Source organism: Pleurodeles waltl, chromosome 5 (genome assembly GCF_031143425.1).
Source record: "Pleurodeles waltl isolate 20211129_DDA chromosome 5, aPleWal1.hap1.20221129, whole genome shotgun sequence".
NCBI lineage: Eukaryota > Metazoa > Chordata > Amphibia > Caudata > Salamandridae > Pleurodeles > Pleurodeles waltl.
The window spans coordinates 17397863-17421756 of NC_090444.1; the positions used below are offsets into that span (position 1 = coordinate 17397863).

The 23894-nt window shown below is 45.9% G+C and overlaps 1 protein-coding gene across 2 annotated transcripts in view; it reads right to left on the reverse strand.

Annotated features, from left to right (window-relative positions):
• LOC138295296 (zinc finger protein 850-like) overlaps window positions 1–23894 on the reverse strand; it is a 63509-nt gene that overhangs the window by 13945 nt on the left and 25670 nt on the right. Inside the window, exon 2 of one of the 2 annotated variants that reach the window (XM_069233503.1) lies at window positions 11540–11824. The exons of the other annotated variant lie outside the window; for it this stretch is intronic. The gene's annotated coding sequence lies outside the window, so the exon portion shown is untranslated. The remainder of the gene's footprint in view (window positions 1–11539; window positions 11825–23894) is intronic. 2 annotated transcript variants of the gene reach the window in all.

Below are 23894 nucleotides of genomic sequence, written 5' to 3' on the forward strand. Positions count from 1 at the left end.
AAGCTGAAGGCTAAACTAACACCTCTGCACAAGAAGGGACATAAAATGGACACACAAAGCCACTGGCGGCCCTGGCATTCATCATGGCTTCATCTGCATATAAAACTGCAGAGACAGATTTTTTATTTACCAACAGCACATCTTCCCCTGAATTCACTAGAAAGGTTTCCATGACATTTATGTTTATTAGAAACAGAATAGATGCCAGGACAGAGCCCTGGAAGACGCTGTGTTTAATCGGAAAGGCAGCAGAGCACTCTCCTCTATCCCCATACCTCACAGAAGCCACAGTGTCCTAGTGCAGACAACACGAAAAGGTGACCAGGTCCTTGTCAGATCCCACAGAACTTATAATATCCTAAACCTTGAATCTGTTAACACATCAAAAGCACTTGTTAAATCCAAAAATTCTAGGTGGGGGGGACTGGACTTGGCAAACTTGTACTTGGATACTACGAGATGTAGATTTAGACAATGTTCTACAGTTCCAAGACCTTTTCTAAATCCATATTGAACCTGGGAAAGTATATTCTTTTCCACAAACCAGGAGAGCAGTCTATCCAGTATTAGTCTGCAGAAAATCTTAACAGTAGAATCTAAAAGAGAAATAGGGAGGTAATACCTTGGATCCTGCAAGCTACTCTTTTTAAAAACAGGTGTGCCAGGTAGATGGAACCCCTACCTTACAAGGTAGTTAGGGGAGCCCAGAACCCTGGGCTGGTCTTATATAAATCCATTAGGATCCCATCGGTACCAGGTGCTTTGTTAGAAGGGCTACTAATAATGGCACCAAACACCTCCTCAAGGGAACACTGAATGCTCAGGGGAAGCACACAATTGCTAGGTTCATCCACCTGGATAGACTCATTTGAGCAGTAGATTCTACCTAAATGGTCTATCCAATCCTCTGGACCTACATGGGTGCTAACTTTGCAAGAGGAAGAACTGTAGTGACTCCTACTTCGTTTTAATGGGATAACAAGAGTTAGCTTAGCCTTTGGCTTGCAGACTCGTGCCCCAGTCACCTAGTGACTTTTAACCTACTTAGCTTGCTCTATCTTAGCACATTTAATTATTTATTTCTTCAAAGATGGCTGCCTTGTTTAGAGTTAGGCCACTTGTTATGGGTTACATTATCAGTGTCACCGCACTAAGGCGTCAAGATCTAGCACCAAAGACAAACAAACAGTAGGCCTTCACACTTAGGGATTTTCCCTCTCTATACTTTCAAGGGATAATTGCCGTCCCAAGCAAGTCTGTTATCTATTGTTTGGGAACACACCTACGTCAGGGGTCCTTGAAGATCTGTATAAATATATCGCACTTTAGACAGATAATCGGAGGGATTCCGACCAGAGGGCATCGCCACCATTGCTGATATCGATGCTGCAGTCACCTTGACGCTGACCCAGTCTTTGTGTCCCTGCGGAGTCTGAGATAGAGACCTCATTACAAGGTAACGAGTGTTGGGGGCTCCTCTCATGGACATGGCATTGGCAGATTAGGTTTAGCAAACCCAGCTCTCCTTTAGGTAGGAGGTTGGGTCTTACGCTCTAGGGTATTAGGTCATATTACATTCCGTATGTCTTTTTCATGCATTGCAAGATGGTGGGGTCTTTGTAATAATGACTCGTCTTCACAATTCTGTTGCTTGCATTATTCATTATCCTAATCATTGCAGCCCATGCAACTTATCGCAAATTGCAGTTATGTTGAATAAAAGCTATTGAAACTTTACTGCATCTCTGTCATTGCCTGCGTTTGTATGAGACATGATACATCTGTGAGAAAGGGCTAATCTCCGTTTAACCACAACACTCCCTGAGATGTCTTACTCTCGAGTCCATGCGTAAAGGTTACCACAAATCACCTTTTATTATTGTTTCTGGTGAGGTGCTGCTAGTGAGCGGGTAAGGTTGGGACAACAGTTGCGACTTGTTGTAGGAGAAGAAGCAGTCGCCTAAAGACAAAAGTACTGTCATCCTTTAACCAGCAGTCTTGCCTAGAGCAAGAGTCCAAACTACGACAAAACCTAATGAAAGGCTAGCACATACTCTCTTCCAAATGGCCTGTGAATCCTTAACTTGGCACGCGAGTACAATTGTTTCCCATTTCTTCACCTTTAATTCAGCCTTTCACCTTTTTAGCATCTGCATGTAACCCTTTCTGCAAGCAATTATTGCTCCCCGATCCCTGAGTGTACACTTCAGTTCCACTCTCAATTTGATGTTAGCTTCTCTACATGCCTTATCGAACCATGATTTACCATGGAAAGCCCTATTGCCAATAGGCCTTGTAAGAAAATCCCTAATATGGGAGTTTAATTCTACAAAACTATTCAGCCTAAAAAGCTCAACCTCCTATGCAGCGGAACAACTAATCAAATCTCCACATCCATCAATTTTGCTCCTGTTGTTGGTCATATTGATGGAGCGACAAACACTAATCTGCGCCCCCCCCCCATCTTTTGGGAAAACAGGCTGCTTACAAAGAGGTGTTTCCGTCAACCCTTTCACAGGAATAGTTATTGAGTGCTATAGCGTTGTGATTACTATATACATATATACAGTGGGCAGGACATCCCCATTTGAGACAAAGGATTCCAGACTCCTAGTGATGAAAATATACTCAATTGTAGAATCAGACCCCCTTGCCACATAGGTAGGAGCTGGGAGCCAACGTAGCTTTGAAGATAGCACTCTCAAAGTCATAGGCCACTAAAAAGCAAGTAGTTTCCCCCAACCTCCCTGCCCCCGGCTCCGTGTTGGCCTCAGACCTACAATCAAAAGTATAGGGCGAGATAGTTGAAGGCGATGATAAGGAAGGCACCCAGATTTGCGTTAAAATCACTGGCCAATAATAGGTTCAATGGTATGTCTAGGCACAAGTCCCTTTTTTCAATTTTATCTTTTTATCAAAGAGTTGGCAAACAAATTCTGATGAATCCTAACTGAAAAATCATTGTTATAGACATTTACGACTACCAAACTAAAATTCAAAACCCGACATCAGATTAAAGGCATGAATATTCTCGCACCAGAGGAGGGCGATGGAGAGGCATGTAGGCTGTAACATAAGTACCCATCAAAACAAACATCATCCATTGCCCAATGATATCATAATTGTTAATAGTTGCACTCCAATGTTTGTTTAATTATTTTGATGCTAAACCTGCTATGTTCCAACACGAATGTTTCTAATTTGCATTCGGCTGCTAGAGCAGCTTGGCCCCTCGGTACAGGTTACCCATGGCTAGGGCAAGGAATTTAGCTATAGGATGGTGGGTCTGCCCACAGAAGATATCATCTGGTGTGTGGGTGGCCATCTCCCCTCTGTACTACCCACTAAGTAAGTCTTGGTTATCAGAGAGGTTCAGGGCAACAATGCTCAAACTGGGGAGCCATGAGTTGACGGTCACTGAAGACTCTGGTGAGACTCGATCACAAGTGTTGACCCGCCTCGCACAGTTTTGTCAGTCATTATCCTGCAAGCTGGACAGGACCATAAATTTGTTTCTTGAGAATAATTGGTCAGCATGATATAAAGGCTGGACTGGGGTATTTCTGGCAATATTACCAGGGTTGGCAGGGTCCAGGTGCCTGTAAAAAAAAAAAAAAAAAAAAAAAGAAGAAGGCCAAGGGTAAAACCCTTACAGATCCGGACCGCACAGTGCCTGCTCTGGCCTAAGCCATAATTTCTCCTAATACACTGGGATGACGAAAAGTGACTGTTATACAGTCACCTTGGAATTTCCTAGGCAAGGGCCCCACTCCTCCTACCCTGCGCACCAGTGGCACCTCCTTGTAGAGAGGAGTGGCACACTTAACGTTGGAATGCAGCCAGTGTTTCACCTTGTTTTTTTAGTTTGAATCCCCGCTCAGTTACTTCAGAGGCCAGACTTGGAACATTTGCCAGCACTACCACGTACAGATGTGAATCTGGCTGAAGATGGATCACAGATAATGTCATAGGTGTTCCACCTTCCAGGGGCAAAGTCGTAGTGCAGACCATCTCCCAGCTATTGGTACAAGGAAGGGGTCCATTATTCCCGGGCTCATTACACTGTTGTCTAATACCCTAGTGGAGGGCTGGGGCAGTTGAGGAAGGAATGCATTTCTACTACAAGACTGTCTTGTAGAATCTGTCACATACCCCTTACTGCAGCTTCTCAAAGATTCCTTGATGGCACTGAGGCATTCATGAATGTGTTGCAGCTTTGCATCAAGAAGGACTGCCAGCCTTTCCCCCAAGGAATCCCAAAAGGCTGTGTCAGAAGGTGCTATGCTGATAACCATGGTAGTCTAATCCAGTGATTCCCAACCTGTGGTCCAGGGATCTCTGGGGGTCCGCGAAGCTTCCTCAAGAGGTCTGTGACTGCTTAGAAAATTAAATTATATTAATAGATTAGGTCCCCCAGCTTTCAGTAATGATTTAGTGGGGGGTGGGGGGGGTCACAGGATTCCAGTAATAATTCAGTGGGGATCCCCATGTTCCAGTAATGATAAAGTGGGGGTCCACAGAAGTCAAAAGGTTGGGAACCACTGGTCTAATCAACTTGTTTTCTGACTCCCTACACTTTTTTATTTTAATTTTTTAGTTTCCACTCTGCCCTTGGCCACTGGTCTAGTTCCGATGGATTTTGGGCTAGATTCAGCAAGGCTGGGCTCCACTTATCCATCTACTAAGTTGCCCCCCATGGTCAAGACTGCTCCAGGTACAATGTACTTGCTGGCTTGGCCATTGCTCTGGGATTTGGGGCCGTGTGGATAGGTAGATCAGCATTACCTGTAGTACGAGGGAACCACCCCCTCTACAAGTTAAATCTCCTTTGAGATGACCCCCACACCCTAGCCAAAAAGCTATCAATTGTAGCACATATTTGGGTCTGCGGCACAGTGAAGCTTATTTTTTCCTTTCCCATCTTGGCAGGGAAATAAGAAAAGAGCAGTACTGGGTCCTGCTAAATCCTACTTTATAGAGCCCCCTTCCCCTCCACTTTGGGATAAGTGCTGGGGAAGTAACAGGTTAAACCACTGCTGAGATACAGCTCTGCCAAACTCAAATACAGAGCCACAGGGACAGGCTCAATTAACGCACAGACACGCAGATTACCTGTAAAAAGTCTCAGGACTAAATGGCCAAGGGGGGAGGCCCAGCCTCTTACTGGCTATGAGAGCCAGGTCTTTGCCCAAGTGTTCTGCGCAGTAGGATGGTTCCCAGCGCTTTGCAGCACAGCTCGAGCGCAGGCCCTGCCCACTGCATCTCCTGTGGGTATGTCAATGTTTCCGGGGCCAATGCAGTTCGGGGCTTGGAGTCCCCGCTCCAAGTGTGCAGACTCTGGGGCTCAGGACCCCCTCACAAGTCCAGATAAATATGATGGGCTTCTCGTATTGTTTATTTATACATCTACAAATAACTTGTTTCATAATAAAGGTTATGATACTTAGTTAAGTAAACATATTTAAAGTACATAAAAAGCATAGGGCCAAATGTACCAAAATGCAATTCTGCATTTCCTAAATAGCGAAATACAGATTTCCCAATAGAGATTCCTACAAAGCAGGAATCGCTATTAGGAAATTGCAAATAAGAAATCCCTTTGCTTTTGTTGCAATTGGTCGGTTTTGCATTTCTCAAATAGCGATTTCCTATTTGACAAATGCAAAACCAAGGATGGCCATGGGCAAAAGAGCCCCCTTAGTGCACCCCAAAAATAGTGGTGCACATATACAGCACACATATGGCCAAGGGGCATGTGTGTGCTCTATTGCAATTTTAAAAAACATAATATTTTGGGGTACTTTTTTGAAATTGCACATGGTTACCATCGACTTTAAGTCAATGGCAATTTCATTTCCTAAATACCAAAATCGCATTTAGGAAATGCTTTGTACATCAGAAGGAATGTCAAATAGGTAATCCCTAGCTGCGATTTCCTATTCAGGGGACCACAAATACCGATTTCTAAAGGATAGAAATCACATTTGTGATTCCTTAAAGGGCTTTGTACATAAGAAAAGCCCATTTTGAATTTCTTAATGGGCCGAGACTGCGATTCGGCCCATTGAGAAATGCAAGAGGCCTTTGTACATCTGGCCCTTAGTGTTTAAATAAAATAAAAACAAATGTAGAAATGGACTGCAGTTAGTGAATTCTTGCCCCCTCGAGTCGGCTCTAATGCTTTACCCTTGCAGGCTCATCATTCTTACCACTTCTGTCACAGGTTGTATGAACACATAGATTTTTACCCCAAGGATTCACAAACCCTTCCATTAAACACACCCAAGATCCCACTAGAGCACTAAACATCTTCTACAATTTCACATGGTGGTCACTGGCTTTAATGTTACCCCAAGGGATCTAACACGTTCTCCAGTGTCATTGGCTCCCACTTCCTCTAGTCTGACACATTTACCACTGGCTCTAATGTTCTAACTAAGCTCCTTCTACCCTAGCCTCAGGCTCCCACACTGATCACTGGCTCTAATTTTAATCTTGAGCTCTTTGCACCCTATCCCTGTCCTCCCCAGTCTCAGCAGGTGACCTATGCCCCTAAGGTTCCCCCTGAGTTCCTCCTGTCCTCTCCAGTCTCACTAAGTCACCACGGCTGCAATGTCTCTCTCAGCGCCTCGCTCCCCTTCAGTCTTAGTTAGGGATCAGTGGCGGCTGGTGAGTTTTCAAAGTAGTGGGGTGTAAAAGTTAGGGGCAAGTTTGACTCTGCATGTGAGCCTGACTGTCATAAGGAAGGATCGAGGGAAAAGGGGAGTGGAGAATCTCACCCTGAGAACATTTTGAAAGAAAGAGGGGCAAATAGTGCATTTTAAAATAATACTGTCAAAAAATTTGTTGAAAAAGCAGTAAGAATCTTGACCACATATGGGGTGCTCATGACAACTGGCTTGCCTCTTAATTCTTTAATGGCATTATTGTAAAGGGGAGGCTGAATGCTTCTAATAAAGTACACCTGCACCCCAGTAAGTATTCCCTTGGACTAAACCCGACCACCTAAGAGTCTTAGGCCCTCATTATACGATCGGCAGTAAAAAACGGCTACCGCCGCGGCAATGGCCACCAAAAGACCGTCACCGCGGCTACCAGCCGTTTGCCATATTATAACCACAGCCGGATTTCCGCCACAAGAAGGTTGGAAATCTGGCTGTGGCCATCCTGGTGGATGGCAGTATGGCGGCACTGCAACCAAAAGCAGCGCCACGCCAGTAGACAGCCACCAGCCGTATTATAAGAAATAATACGGCCTGGTGGTGATCTGCTGGCGGGCTCTGCTGGCGGTAGCAGCGCCCCGCCCGTCTCCTGCCGGAAGACCCCTTGGATCAAGGTAAGTCGGGTCTCCGACAGGGGAGGGGGGTGTTGTGTGTGTGTGCATTTATGTGGGTGTGCGTTGAGTGTTGATTGCGTGTGTGCATGTATGGAAGAGTGAGTGTGTGTATGTTTGAAATCGTAACACGTGTCTGAGTGTATGTTTGGATGTGTGTGCGGATGTGTGTGTGTGATTGGATGTATGTATGCATGCGTGTATGTATGTGTGAATGAGTGTGTGTATGCGTGTGTGTGTGAAGGGGAAGGAATATCCGGTCATTGTTAGGGCCTACCGCCATGGTTTTCTTGACGTTATGAAGCCACGAAAACCATGGCGGTAGGCGGGGTCATAATCCCATAGGTGGCACAATGGCGGCTGCCGAGCTGGAGATGGTTATCTCCAGCCCGGCTGCTACCGCCATGGTGATCGGAGTGGTACATTGGTGGGTTGGCTTTAGCCAACCCGCCAATGTCATAATCTGGCGGTAAGTACCGCCAGCCTGTTGCCAGTACTACCGCCACTTTATCGCCAGTCATAATGACCCACATAGAATACAGTGAGAACGCTGTTCGCACACAAAAGTACCTGGGTAGCATCAAAAGAAAGCCGCATGGGCGAGAATGCATCGAAAAAGGCCGGCGATGGGTCGATTTCTCACCTGCCAGCGAGAAGGCGTGTCGCTCCTCCTTCGTTCTTGTTGGTGTCCGTCGTTTCTTCTCTCCTGCAAAACAGTGACATGTCGATCTGGACGGGCACCTCGGGTCCAGGCAGGTTTTTTGCTGATTTTCTGCATCCAGTGATGTTGTGTTGAAATCCGATTGCACAATGTCAGGAAAACGCGCTGCGTGGGGGCTTGCGTCATTAACAGCAGCCTCTGCGGTTTTGCGCATCGTTCCTCCACCTGTGTTGTGTCGATCTTCCAGCCGCGATGCAGGTGGAGCGTAGATTTTAGCAGTGAGGCCGGGGGTGCATCGTTTATCAGCCGCGAGGCGAGTGGTGTATCGAAAGTTTCCCAGCACAGCGGTCTGTGAGTGAATTTTCAGTTCTTAGCTGCCAGCTTCACCTCTCCAGGGCCCAGGAACTAGATAGGGCACCACTTGGCAGGCAAGGAGTCTCAGCAGAGAGTCCAGGTGCTGGCAGGGGAAGTTTTTGATGGCCCTGAGGCTTCAACAACAGGAAGCAAGCTCAGTTCAAGCCCTTGGAGATACTTCTCAAGCAGGAATGCACAACAAAGTCCAGTCTTTGTTGCCTTTCACAGGCAGAAGAAGCAACTGCAGGATAGCCCAACAAAGCACAGTCACAGGCAGGGGAAGCACTTTTCCTCAGCTCTTCTCCTTGGCAGAGGTTCCTCTCGATTCCAGAAGTGATCTCCTCTTCAGGGGTTTTGGGTGCTCTTCTTATACCCCTTTCTGCCTTTGAAGTAGGCTTACTTCAATGAGAAGTATCTGTTGTTTACAAGAACCTGCCTTGCCCAGGCCAGGCCCCAGACACACACCAGGAGGTTAGAGTCTGGATTGTTTGAGGGCAGGCACAGCCCTTTCAGGTGTAAGTGACCACTCCTCCCCTCCCCTCAGCCCAGATAGCCTATTAGGATATGCAGGCTACACCCCAGCTCCCTTTGTGTCGCTGTCTAGAGGAGAGGTGCAAACAGCCCAACTGTCAAACTGACCCAGACAGGGAATCTACAAACAAGCAGAGTCACAGAATGGTTTAGGCAAGATAATGCCTACTTTCTAAAAGTGGCATTTTCAAACTCAGTATAAAAACCAACTTCACTAAAAGATGTATTTTTAAATTGTGAGTTCAGAGATCCTAAACTCCATATTTCTATCTGCTCCCAAAGGGAATCTGCGCTTTAATAATATTTAAAGGCAGCCCGCATGTTAACCTATGAGAAAGATAGGCCTTACAACTGTGAAAACCGAATTTGGCAGTATTTCACTGTTAGGACATGTAAAACACATTAGTACGTGTTCCACCTTTAACATACACTGTACCCCACCCCTGGGGCTACTTAGGGCCTACCTTAGGGGTGCCTTACATGTATAAAAAGGGAAGGTTTTAGGCCTGGCAAGTGGGTACACTTGCCAAGTCGAATTGGCAGTTTAAAACTGCACACACAGAGGGAGGTCTGAGCCATGTTACAGGGCTACACACGTGGGTGGCCCAATCAGTCCTGCAGGCCCACTAGTAGCATTTGATTTACAGGCCCTGGGCACCTCTAGTGCACTGTAATAGAAACATACTAGTAAATCAAATATGCCATTCATGGAGAGCCAATTACACATACATTTTACATAGGAGCATTTGCACTTTAGCCCTGGATAGCAGTGGTAAAGTTCCCAGAGTATCAAAAACAGCAAAAACAGAGTCCAGCACACATCAACATTCTGGGAAACAGAGGCAAAAAGTTAGGGGAGACAACGCCAAGGATGCCAAGTCTAATATATATATATTATAAAATATAATACACTTCTTTTCCTAATAAATAAGCCATACACAGTGACAGTCCTCACTCAGCATTGTGGCTTTCATTGAGAAAAGGACGCTAGTCTGAATACAACATCTCCCAAATACATTCCAAATATTTCACAGCAGATATAATTGTCATCGAAATGTGGTTCGCCTCCAGGGGAAAATGTGCCAAATATGCCTCTTCCAAATAAACTAGCATGCAGATGTCCTAAATATCCTTAAAGAAACTCAGAAATAAGAGAATAAAGAACCTTAAACAAAACAACAAACGTTCCAGATAAATCAGTTCTGGAGGTAATGAAGGATTTGGAAAAAGATAAAGTGGTGAACTATTGAATTCCACATAAAATAGACTGTTGGGTGGTGTCACTGAATAAGCCATTTCCATTTTGTAAAGAGGAGGATGTCTCAGCCTGGAGCAACACTGCTTTTAATTTGCACTTGTAGGTAGAACAGTTGTTTTCCAAGTCAGGCCAGGCTGCCAATCGTGTGTTGTTCACAATGACAGGTGTAAAAAGGCACTACCATCCAGCTCCTCATGTTTATCTAACTTTCTAGAACACTCAAACCAGTGACAACTACATTGTTTCTATCCTATATCTGTGATAAGCTACTCCCACAAGGCAAAGAAATATTCGTTCAACATAAAGATTTCTTTGTTTTTCCTCCTGATACTATAGGAATTTGTGGATGTCCCGGTATGTACATCAGTGTTTTGTGCACTCCTAATCTGCACCCATTCCTGAGGGGGAGGAGCTTTCTAATCTTCCCCACCTGGTGCTGCTGGGGTATATTTGCAAACTCCTACAGTTCTTGACAGACCATTCGGATGTAAAGGTGCTTTTTTTTTTTTTTTTTTAAATTTCTCCCAGGCTTGTGTATGAAACCAGGTAGAGATATGTGCGAGTGGAAAAGCTGCGTGCCTGCCCACTTATGCATATTGTATGCATGGGCTTTTCACTGATGTTGGCAAATATTTGTTGGAAGGCAATGATGATCCTTTGATGTACAAACTGGAAGTGTTTTGTAATTTGTGAAAAGATATGGATTTCGCACTACGGGTTGCATTAAGGATAAAAACATATCTATTGTCGGACCACTGAAGAAACAAGTTACTTACCTGTACAAAGTGGTTTCCCAGTTTTGATATCTCTTATAGATTCACATGCTTGAATCTTCGCCCCATCGCCATGGTGGGAGTCCCACAGTAACAGCAATAAAAGCAGTAATAAACCATTAGTATTAAACTCCATAGAAAAAACAATAGACATCAGTGGCCCATTCACATTGGTTTAATACACCCAAACTTTAGCCAAGTACACTCAAGCCCTGCAGACCCACCATACCTCAGATTTTGAGCACAAGTGTAAACAAAGTAGTATAGGTATACAACTGGGGAGCCTGAACGGGGAGCAAGGAGGGTCACTTGTGAATCTATAAAAGTTATCAATGCTGGAAAACCACAGTGTACAGGTAATTAACTTGTTTCTTCTCCAGTATTGTTTCTATTATAGATTCACATGCTTGAATCAGACTGATCAGGAGTATCCAATGAACGATGGAGGTGGACTAGGCGAACCATCCCACCATGAGACACAAATTTAAATACCATAATTTAATAAATAAAGAGATTGCACGAAAAGTAACGAAGATATAGCATAACATGAATGAATCATAAGCACAGCTGTTAGTTGCTAAACAATTAAAACACTGAAAATTACAAATTTGAGCTTAAAATGTGCATACCTTATGAGAACAGTCTTGGGAGGGTAGCCTGTCCCACGGCATACATCTGCCTTTTTCCAGGCATCCAGCCAGTAGTGTTTTGCGAATGTATGAGCGTCCGCCCATGTTGCAGCTTTGTAGATGTCGGGTAATGCACTCCTGCGAACAGGGCTGATGACATTGCAACTTTGAGTTGAGGGAGCCTTCACCTTTATAACCAGCGGATGCTCAGCCTTCTCATGACAGAAGACTATAGTTTAGAATACCCATCAAGTTATATTAGCCTGCGTCAAGGCTTGTCCTTTCCTAGGAGCCGAGAAAGAAATGAGAAATTGATTTGATTTTCAGAGAGTTCTTGTTTTGTGCAAGTAGAACTTTAAGTATCACTTTACGTCTGGCGGATGCAAGGCTCTCTCTGCCGATGAAGAAGGATTAGGGGAAAAAGAAGGCGAAATGATTGGTTCATTGAGATAAAATGTGGTGGTCCCCTTAAGGATGAATCAAGCATCAGTACATAAAATAACTTGATTGTCCAAAAACTAAGTATGGTTCCTTTATAGTGAAAGCCTGTATTTCACTCATTTGCATGGCGGATGCAATAGCGAACAGAAATACTACTTTGCAAGAAAGAAATTTGAGCACGCATTTGTGAATAGGTTCAAAAGGAGACCTCATAAGTTGTGACAAAACAGTATTCAGCTGTCAGAGGACTGGAGGAAGTTTGATAGGAGGATAGGCTCTAAATAAACCTTTCATTAACTCCTTCACAAGCCAAATGGACCAAAAGGACAGTTGTCCAGAATGTCATTTATATCTGGAAACTGTTGCTAGGTGCACCTCAATTGAAGAATGTGGAAGTCCTGAATCTGTTTCGCTGTTGCAGAAAGAGGGTGGTAGGACTGGGAAGTACACCAGGAGCAAAATCGCTTCAATTTAGCTGAATAATATTTAAGCGCTGACGGGGCATGTGCCTGTTGTAGAACTGATTTGCATTAGTCAGAAATTGTTAAACCTCTGAATTCAGTGTATGGAGGAGCCAAGCTGACAAGTTGAGAGTTCAGATTTGTGGATAGACCACTTTTAGAAGATCCTCCATTGGTATGAAATGTATGTGTGAGCACTCTGCTAGCCAACAAAGCAAAGGCTTTTACAATTAGCCGACACTGTTCCTTTTTGATTTGCTGTAGAACCTTAGAATGAGTGGGAACAGAGGGAATAAGTAAGCAAACATCCATGCCCATGAGAAGTGGAAGACGTTCCCCCGAGATCCTGGCTGAGGAAAGCTGGTCGCGAAAAGCATGCATTTTTTGTTGAGGTACGTAGCGAATAGACCGAGGGTAGGATAACCCCAAGGTTGGAAAACCTTTATCAATTGGCGTTGATTTATTTCCAATTCGTGACATTGCTTGCTCTCTCTACTGAGGGAATCGGTCCATTCATTTTGCACTCCTTGGACATGTTCCACTTTGAGCGATATATTGTTGGCTATCAGCCACTCCCATTTTTGTTGTGCCTGGAACGAGAAAACATGGTGGTCGTGTTGTCTGTTCTGACTACAAGTGAGGAATCTCTTATTCTCTGGAGTAATGCCTGAAGACTTAGAAATACTGCCTTCAATTCTAGTAGATTTATGTGACATAATTGTCTCTGGGTGGACCATTTTCCATGGGCCCCCCAGATCTTGTAGTGTGCTCCCCATCCCTCCACAGATGCATCTGTTGTCATTACTATTTGGGGCACCCTAAGCAGGAATGAGCAACCCAGAGAGATGTTCTCCTTTACTGTCCACCAGGAGACTGCTGATCTCATTTCTGGGGATATGGTAATTACGTACTCGAAAGACCCCCGAGATTGTATCCACTGACCCTTGGGCTGCTCCTGAAGAGATCTCATTCGCAGGTGGCAATTTGGAACTAAAGGGATGAGGGATGACATCATCCTGAGCATAGATTTGTATATCCTTACAAAAACTGACAGCTTTGCATATATTGAGCATGTTAGCACCTCCATTCGAATGATTATATCTACTGTGGGAAAAGCTTTAGAAAGCTTGGTATCCAGTTCTGCTCCTAGAAACGGCGGCAATCTGGATGACACAAGGGAGGATTTTTCTCTGTTGAGTCTGAGGCCTAGGGATTGGAACAGACTCAGACAGTCTTCTGTGAACTTCTTTGCCAACTATAAGGACGGACCACTGATCAACCAGTCGTCCAGATAAGGAAACTTGGTGACCTGACTACCGTAGGAAAGCTGCTACTGGTGCCATACACTCAGTGACGGACCCGGGTGCTGATCTTACGCCAAAAGGGAGAACTCTGAACTGATAATGGCACCCTCCCATCTCGAACCTGTGAAACCTTCTGAGTTTTGGAAGTATTGGTATGTGAAAGTATGCATCCAGGGAAGAGAGATAGTCTCCTGTATCCATCAGTTGCAGAATGTCCTGCACAGAAAGCATTCTGAAAGTTTGCTTTTTGATAAACTTGCTCAATAACATAAGATCCATTACTTGCTGTCATTTTCCTGACTTCTTTTTGTCAGAAAGAAGTGAAAATAAAAGACCTTATTATCCTGGCTGGGCAGTACCCCCTCTATTGCGTGTTTTGAGAGAATTTGTCGTATCGCTCTTTTGAGCACTGGAAGATGTCGGGGTTGTCTTCGGAGGCAGAAAATTGTAAGGTTTTTGAATAAATTCCAGGAAGTGATTGTGCTACAAGACATCTAACACCCATTTTTTGGAAGACATGATTTTCCATTGATTGAAGGATGTGATTGAATCGAGGCCGAATTGACATGGGACCTTAGTGACAGGTGCGTGCAAAACTTCATTGTCTCCTACTGTTGTCCTGAGATATCCTCCTGCTGAAGGGCGTTGCCATCCTACCTGTCTAGACTATGTGGCCCGTGTAGTTTGTTAATGGGATTGTGCTGGATACTGGGATAAAATCCCTGTTGAGAATACGGCTGAAACCATTGTTGAAACTGTGGTCGGGATGTGTACTGGCCTTTACCTCTACCTCAAAAGGTCTGGAACCTTCTTTTTGGCAAATCTGGCAGTGACTTAGCCATATCTGTATCTGACTTGATTGATTGCAAGGCCTTGTCAACATGTTTTCCAAATAGGAACTCTCCATCGAACGGCTAGCACCTCAGGATGGAAAGTCGTGGCTTTTAGCCACCCTTGGCATCTTAATACTGCAGCTCCAGCTATTTGCCTAAATGCCGTGAAAGAAATGTCCATAGACACATTTGTTATTTCTGAAGAGGCCTTTTCAACTCTACCAGGATCTCTCTCGTCTCTTTTTTCTTATCTTCTCCCCAAGACCACAATGGCATTAAAGATTCTGATGAAAGTGGCCGATATCTGGGCAAACCTCTTTCCTGTATTGTCCAGCTGGTGGCCTTCTTTATCAGGAGGAGCTGTGCATGGTGACGCAGGTTTCTTTGCCCTCCTCTGAGCTGCCTGCATGATTACAGAGTCCGGACATGGATAACTATTAAGACAAGTAGGGGGACTTTCAGGAGCCTTGTATTTTTTGTCCCATTTTGAAATGACAGATGGCACAGATGCTGGTGTTTTCATTAATTTTAAGCCTTCCTGCCAGATAGTCAACGATAGGAATGGATCTAGTGGTGAGTCAGCCGCAGGTGGAATAGGGGATTCTGGCACTGGTGCGACATAGTCATCCCACTCATCATTATCAGAGGGATTCAATAACATTTCTCTCTCTTCCAATTGTTGATCATCGCTGTCAAGAAGAGTGCCTCGGATTATTATTGGCGGTGGTATTGTTTTTTCCTCTTGGGGCCTGGGAGAGCCATGTTGAGCAGGAGTTGCAGGAAGCGCTTCCTGTCTTGGTGGGGGCGGTTGAGCTGGGTTGGACTCCAGAAATCTTTTATGGCAATCATGATGCACAAGTCCATCACCAGTGCTATAGGAACGTTGACAGACGGTTCCTGAGCATGATCTTTATTTTTTTCTTCCTCATAATGAATGTGTTCTTGGAAGTTATCTAATTGTGGAGAAGATTGCTCTCTTTCAGTAAAAGAGTAGTCCTCTTGCATATATGCTGATTGGTCACCTTCAGCTTTTCCTTCCTCAGAGTCCTGACATTTTAGCCTTAACTGGAAAGTGCTGTAGGCAGGGCCAAACATACCCCCATCCTCTGAGTCCTGATACTCTAGGAGCTGAGCTGGAAGTAATGGTGAAGTTTCAGGTAAGTTTTTTGGCATATGAGAGGTCGTAGGTACATGAATTAAGTCTTTTCCTGCTGTCAATGGGATCATCGATGGTGGTGCCAATTATGTTGTGCTGACAGTAATCTTCGTTGACAATGTAGCAGTGGACGCCGCCCCCAAAGTCGGTGCGGTCGACATTAAAATCTTCGTAATCGGGAAAGGTCTGGCTGGAGTTGATTACGATTTTGTTGTCACCAATCTTGTAGATGAAGCCACTGCAGTCATTATTTTGATCATATACGTGGTGGAAGTGGCCGTGGACATTGTCGACTGTGCTGTAGACAATGATGTAGCCATCGTCAAAGGTAAAACCTTTGTCGAAGGGGCCATCAATGGACACGTTTTTCCTGAGGGAATTTCTTTGACAGTATTACGAGGAGCAAATGGAGGTGCTGAATCCAACCTCTGGTGGGGAAATGAAGAGCCAGAATAGTCCTTCTTCTATCTTTTCTCCTCACTAGTCTCTCTACTGTGACATCTAGCTTTTTTTTTTTAGAGTCCCTGTGAGAGGAAGAGGCGTCTCTTTCTTTCCTTTTTCTGGAGGTGGTAAGAATCTTATCCTCAATGTCTGAGCCCAATTCAGAAACAACCATTTTCTTCTGTAGCCACACAGGTAGCATTCCCTCTCAGTCTTGGTTTTTTTTTGCTGAAAAGTACAACAGTACCTGCAATCCCTGGGCTGATGTTTAGGATAAGGACAGTACAGGCATTCTTTGTCTTCCAAACATAGCCTGGATTTTCCATAGGTCTTGCAGGGCCTAAAAATCCCTTTTTTAGACTCGGACATTCTGTGTGAAAAATTTTTAGCAGTAAAGCTGCAAGTTAGTGGAGATGTTTTTGGATATTTCTTGGAAAGTTACTGTGTGTAGATGACAATATGTTACCACATCATGGTTTAGTAATATATTTAAATAAAATTGAGTGTTTAAACAAACTGAGATGCCCTGATGGCAATGTTTTTAGTAAACTAAGAGAAGTCTAGGTTATGTGGGCTAAACCTCATGGGTATGTGTGCTAGATTCCTGTGATGCATGTGACTGGCTACTGTAGGTCAGAGTTGGAAAAAAACAAGCGTCAAAGGTTGGCCAAGTCTTCAAGGCCTGTTCCTTCCCAAGGCGGACTAGAGAAAAACACAAAATATGCGCTTCCTTATCATGCTAGGGTTCGGTGAGGGCAAAATAGGAAAAACAGAGCTTGGTTTACCATGTGGAAAAACACAGCTCATCTGCAATGTCTAACGCCACGATAAAGCCAATAGGCAGCTAAACTGAATACAAAATGTAAAATGCCACGTTAAAGCCATGAATCTCTCTTACCTATTTTTTCTCTTTTTCTTGTTTTCTCTTTCCTTGTGTGTAGGAAGTTGGCTCTGTATGTGCTATTTCAAAGTAAGGAATAGCATGCACAGAGTCCAAGGGTTCCCCTTAGAGGTAAAATAGTGGTAAAAATAGATAATACTAATGCTCTATTTTGTGGTAGTGTGGTCGAGCAATAGGCTTATCCAAGGAGTAGTGTTAAGCATTTGTTGTACATACACAAGACAATAAATGAGGTACACACACTCAGAGACAAATCCAGCCAATAGGTTTTTATATAGAAAAATATCTTTTCTTAGTTTATTTTAAGAACCACAGGTTCAAATTCTACATGTAATATCTCATTCGAAAGGTATTGCAGGTAAGTACTTTAGGAACTTCAAATCATCAAAATTGCATGTATACTTTTCAAGTTATTCACAAATAGCTGTTTTAAAAGTGGACACTTAGTGCAATTTTCACAGTTCCTAGGGGAGGTAAGTATTTGTTAGGTTAACCAGGTAAGTAAGACACTTACAGGGCTTAGTTCTTGGTCCAAGGTAGCCCACCGTTGGGGGTTCAGAGCAACCCCAAAGTCACCACACCAGCAGCTCAGGGCCGGTCAGGTGCAGAGTTCAAAGTGGTGCCCAAAACGCATAGGCTAGAATGGAGAGAAGGGGGTGCTCCGGTTCCGGTCTGCTTGCAGGTAAGTACCCGCGTCTTCGGAGGGCAGACCAGGGGGGTTTTGTAGGGCACCGGGGGGGACACAAATCCACACAGAAATTTCACCCTCAGCGGCGCGGGGGCGGCCGGGTGCAGTGTAGAAACAAGCGTCGGGTTCGCAATGTTAGTCTATGAGAGATCTCGGGATCTCTTCAGCGCTGCAGGCAGGCAAGGGGGGGATTCCTCGGGGAAACCTCCACTTGGGCAAGGGAGAGGGACTCCTGGGGGTCACTTCTCCAGTGAAAGTCCGGTCCTTCAGGTCCTGGGGGCTGCGGGTGCAGGGTCTCTCCCAGGCGTCGGGACTTTAGGTTCAAAGAGTCGCGGTCAGGGGAAGCCTCGGGATTCCCTCTGCAGGCGGCGCTGTGGGGGCTCAGGGGGGACAGGTTTTTGTACTCACAGTCTTAGAGTAGTCCTGGGGTCCCTCCTGAGGTGTTGGATCGCCACCAGCCGAGTCGGGGTCGCCGGGTGCAGTGTTGCAAGTCTCACGCTTCTTGCGGGGAGCTTGCAGGGTTCTTTAAAGCTGCTGGAAACAAAGTTGCAGCGTTTCTTGGAGCAGGTCCGCTGTCCTCGGGAGTTTCTTGTCTTTTCGAAGCAGGGGCAGTCCTCAGAGGATGTCGAGGTCGCTGGTCCCTTCGGAAGGCGTCGCTGGAGCAGGATCTTTGGAAGGCAGGAGACAGGCCGGTGAGTTTCTGGGGCCAAGGCAGTTGTCGTCTTCTGGTCTTCCGCTGCAGGGGTTTTCAGCTGGGCAGTCCTTCTTCTTGTAGTTGCAGGAATCTAATTTTCTAGGGTTCAGGGTAGCCCTTAAATACTAAATTTAAGGGCGTGTTTAGGTCTGGGGGGTTAGTAGCCAATGGCTACTAGCCCTGAGGGTGGGTACACCCTCTTTGTGCCTCCTCCCAAGGGGAGGGGGTCACAATCCTAACCCTATTGGGGGAATCCTCCATCTGCAAGATGGAGGATTTCTAAAAGAGAGTCACCTCAGCTCAGGACACCTTAGGGGCTGTCCTGACTGGCCAGTGACTCCTCCTTGTTGCTTTCTTTGTTCCCTCCAGCCTTGCCGCCAAAAGTGGGGGCCGTGGCCGGAGGGGGCGGGCAACTCCACTAAGCTGGAGTGCCCTGCTGGGCTGTGACAAAGGGGGGAGCCTTTGAGGCTCACCGCCAGGTGTCACAGTTCCTGCCTGGGGGAGGTGTTAGCATCTCCACCCAGTGCAGGCTTTGTTACTGGCCTCAGGGTGACAAAGGCACTCTCCCCATGGGTCCAGCAACATGTCTCTAGTGTGGCAGGCTGCTGGGACCAGTCAGCCTACACAGATAGTTGGTTAAGTTTCAGGGGGCACCTCTAAGGTGCCCTCTGTGGTGTATTTTACAATAAAATGTACACTGGCATCAGTGTGCATTTATTGTGCTGAGAAGTTTGATACCAAACTTCCCAGTTTTCAGTGTAGCCATTATGGTGCTGTGGAGTTCGTGTTTGACAGACTCCCAGACCATATACTCTTATGGCTACCCTGCACTTACAATGTCTAAGGTTTTGTTTAGACACTGTAGGGGTACCATGCTCATGCACTGGTACCCTCACCTATGGTATAGTGCACCCTGCCTTAGGGCTGTAAGGCCTGCTAGAGGGGTGTCTTACCTATACTGCATAGGCAGTGAGAGGCTGGCATGGCACCCTGAGGGGAGTGCCATGTCGACTTACTCATTTTGTTCTCACTAGCACACACAGGCTTGTAAGCAGTGTGTCTGTGCTGAGTGAGGGGTCTCTAGGGTGGCATAAGACATGCTGCAGCCCTTAGAGACCTTCCTTGGCATCAGGGCCCTTGGTACTAGAAGTACCAGTTACAAGGGACTTATCTGAATGCCAGGGTGTGCCAATTGTGGATACAATGGTACATTTTAGGTGAAGGAACACTGGTGCTGGGGCCTGGTTAGCAGGGTCCCAGCACTCTTCTCAGTCAAGTCAGCATCAGTATCAGGCAAAAAGTGGGGGGTAACTGCAACAGGGAGCCATTTCTTTACACAAGCCCCCCCCAGCCCACAGGCCAGGAGACTCAGCCCAAGCTGGGAGAGTCTTCCTAGTCTGTCAGGCGAGGAAGAGTAGGAGAAATAGGCTGGTTAGTTGCAGGGCCTACTCTGCCTTACATCCTTCTGTTCAGGTCATTCCCTTTGGGGAACTGACCTACTTCCACAGTGATAGGACCTAGTCTGAATTGCCTCTTGTCTGCCTCTTCAATGTCTCCACCCATTCTTTCTATTTTGGTCTTAGAGGTATCCACCTCTGCTAACCTTATCTTGGCCAGGGTTACCCCTAGCTTACCCAGAGAGGTTACCCAGAGCTGGAGTAACCCCACCATGACCAATAGGGTCAGGGGGCCTAACTTGCTATTTGGCATGGGGTCAGACCACCATGCTAAGGATAGTGCAGCCATAAAGGCTAACGCCCAGCAGAGGCCACTGACAGCTGTCAGTGCCCAGAACCACACCTTTAGCTCTTCACCTAAAAGGGAAGGGGCTAAGTTACAGGCCTCTTTGGGTTCAGGTTGCCTGTCTGCTGTATTAGAGTGGGGGGTTACCACATCTTGTAGTAAACACCCTTCTTCCACTCTTTCTTCTGTTAGCTGAGGAGCCACCCACTCAGGTTTAACAGTTGCCTGACTAGCCAGGACTTCTTGTGGGTCAGGTTGGACTTTATCAGGGCCATTTTTGGAGTTCTCCCCTACTGGAGCAGAATCTCCTTGGCTTGCTGTAACCTTGGCTAAAGGTTGTCCACCCTTCCTACTCTGTTTTCTTTTCTTCTTCTTCTGGGGCCTGCTTGCATGTACTGCAGAGGCAGGACTTCCAGAATCCTTGGGAGAGGACTGGCACTGGACCAGTTCCTCTCTTGGGCTCTGACTAACCTCTGGGTAGTCATTTCCAAGGAGACAATCAAGGGGGAGGTCTGTACTGACTACTACCCTTCTCCAGCTAAGAGTGCCACCCACTTCTATGGGTACTAAAGCCACAGGCCTCTTAGTGACCCTGTCTAGGCTAACTCTTACCCTGGCAGTCTCACCTGGGATGTACTGGTTTGAGAGCACCAGCCTGTCATGCACAATAGTGTGACTGGCACAAGTGTCTCTCAGGGCAGTGGTTGGGATTCCATTCACCAGTAGGTGGTGGAAGTGTCTACTTCCCTCTGGAATCTCCAACTCACCTGTTGGGCCCTGTTTCCAGTTGAAGGCTATGAAGACCTCCTCATCTGAGGAGTCATCTCCCATGGCTACACTGGTTACCCCTGGAATTTTGTTCTGGGGTTTGTTTTTGGGACAAGAAGTGTCCTTGGTGTGGTGCCCAGACTGTTTACAGTTGTGGCACCATGCCTTAGTGGCATCCCAGTTCTTACCCTGGTACCCACCTTTGTTTTGGGTTGTGTCTTGGGGCCCACCCACCTGTTCTGGTTTTTGGGGGCCTACAGAGGACTCTTTTTCTTTGTTTCTAGTGTCACCCACTTTCTCCTGGGGAGTTTTTGTAACCCCTTTCTTTTGGTCACCCCCAGTGGAAGTTTTGGTTACCCTAGTCTTGACCCAGTGGTCTGCCTTCTTTCCCAATTCTTGGGGAGAAATTGGACCTAGGTCTACCAGATACTGATGCAACTTTTCATTGAAGCAGTTACTTAAAATGTGTTCTTTCATAAATAAATTATAAAGCCCAACATAGTCACACACTTCATTTCCAGTTAACCAACCATCTAGTGTTTTTACTGAGTAGTCTACAAAATCAACCCAGGTCTGGCTCGAGGATTTTTGAGCCCCCCTGAATCTAATTCTATACTCCTCAGTGGAGAATCCAAAGCCCTCAATCAGGGTACCCTTCATGAGGTCATAAGATTCTGCATCTTTTCCAGAGAGTGTGAGGAGTCTATCCCTACACTTTCCAGTGAACATTTCCCAAAGGAGAGCACCCCAGTGAGATCTGTTTACTTTTCTGGTTACACAAGCCCTCTCAAAAGCTGTGAACCATTTGGTGATGTCATCACCATCTTCATATTTTGTTACAATCCCTTTGGGGATTTTTAGGATGTCAGGAGAATCTCTGACCCTATTTAAGTTGCTGCCACCATCGATGGGACCTAGGCCCATCTCTTTTCTTTCCCTTTCTATGGCTAGGAGCTGCTTTTCCAAAGCCAATCTTTTGACCATCCTGGCTAACAGGGGGTCATCTTCACTGGAGTTATCCTCAGTGATTTCAGAGGTGTTGGTCTCTCCTGTGAGGGAACCAGCATCTCTGACTATTATTTTTGGAGTCAGGGTTTGAGGGACCCTGTTCTCCCTAGATAGGACTGGTAGGGGGGAATTTTCCTCCAAGTCACTATCCTCTTCCTCTGAGTTGCCACCCTCAGAGGGGTTGGCCTTTTCAAACTCTGCCAAAAGCTCCTGGAGCTGTATTTTGGTAGGTTTGGGGCCCATTGTTATTTTCTTTAGTTTACAGAGTGACCTTAGCTCTCTCATCTGTAGATGGAGGTAAGGTGTGGTGTCGAGTTCCACCACAGTCACATCTGTGCTAGACATTTTGCTTCTAAAAGTTGGAATACTTTTTAAGAATCTAAAACTGGTTCTAGAATCTAATTCAAACTTTTACAAACTTTTAAACTCTAAAAGAAATGCTAAACAGGATCTAACACAAGGCCCTAGCAGGTCTTTTAAGAATTTAGAAAACTTTTCAAATTGCAAAAATCAATTTCTAATGACAATTTTGGAATTTGTCGTGTGATCAGGTATTGGCTGAGTAGTCCAGCAAATGCAAAGTCTTGTACCCCACCGCTGATCCACCAATGTAGGAAGTTGGCTCTGTATGTGCTATTTCAAAGTAAGGAATAGCATGCACAGAGTCCAAGGGTTCCCCTTAGAGGTAAAATAGTGGTAAAAATAGATAATACTAATGCTCTATTTTGTGGTAGTGTGGTCGAGCAATAGGCTTATCCAAGGAGTAGTGTTAAGCATTTGTTGTACATACACAAGACAATAAATGAGGTACACACACTCAGAGACAAATCCAGCCAATAGGTTTTTATATAGAAAAATATATTTTCTTAGTTTATTTTAAGAACCACAGGTTCAAATTCTACATGTAATATCTCATTCGAAAGGTATTGCAGGTAAGTACTTTAGGAACTTCAAATCATCAAAATTGCATGTATACTTTTCAAGTTATTCACAAATAGCTGTTTTAAAAGTGGACACTTAGTGCAATTTTCACAGTTCCTAGGGGAGGTAAGTATTTGTTAGGTTAACCAGGTAAGTAAGACACTTACAGGGCTTAGTTCTTGGTCCAAGGTAGCCCACCGTTGGGGGTTCAGAGCAACCCCAAAGTCACCACACCAGCAGCTCAGGGCCGGTCAGGTGCAGAGTTCAAAGTGGTGCCCAAAACGCATAGGCTAGAATGGAGAGAAGGGGGTGCTCCGGTTCCGGTCTGCTTGCAGGTAAGTACCCGCGTCTTCGGAGGGCAGACCAGGGGGGTTTTGTAGGGCACCGGGGGGGACACAAATCCACACAGAAATTTCACCCTCAGCGGCGCGGGGGCGGCCGGGTGCAGTGTAGAAACAAGCGTCGGGTTCGCAATGTTAGTCTATGAGAGATCTCGGGATCTCTTCAGCGCTGCAGGCAGGCAAGGGGGGGATTCCTCGGGGAAACCTCCACTTGGGCAAGGGAGAGGGACTCCTGGGGGTCACTTCTCCAGTGAAAGTCCGGTCCTTCAGGTCCTGGGGGCTGCGGGTGCAGGGTCTCTCCCAGGCGTCGGGACTTTAGGTTCAAAGAGTCGCGGTCAGGGGAAGCCTCGGGATTCCCTCTGCAGGCGGCGCTGTGGGGGCTCAGGGGGGACAGGTTTTTGTACTCACAGTCTTAGAGTAGTCCTGGGGTCCCTCCTGAGGTGTTGGATCGCCACCAGCCGAGTCGGGGTCGCCGGGTGCAGTGTTGCAAGTCTCACGCTTCTTGCGGGGAGCTTGCAGGGTTCTTTAAAGCTGCTGGAAACAAAGTTGCAGCGTTTCTTGGAGCAGGTCCGCTGTCCTCGGGAGTTTCTTGTCTTTTCGAAGCAGGGGCAGTCCTCAGAGGATGTCGAGGTCGCTGGTCCCTTCGGAAGGCGTC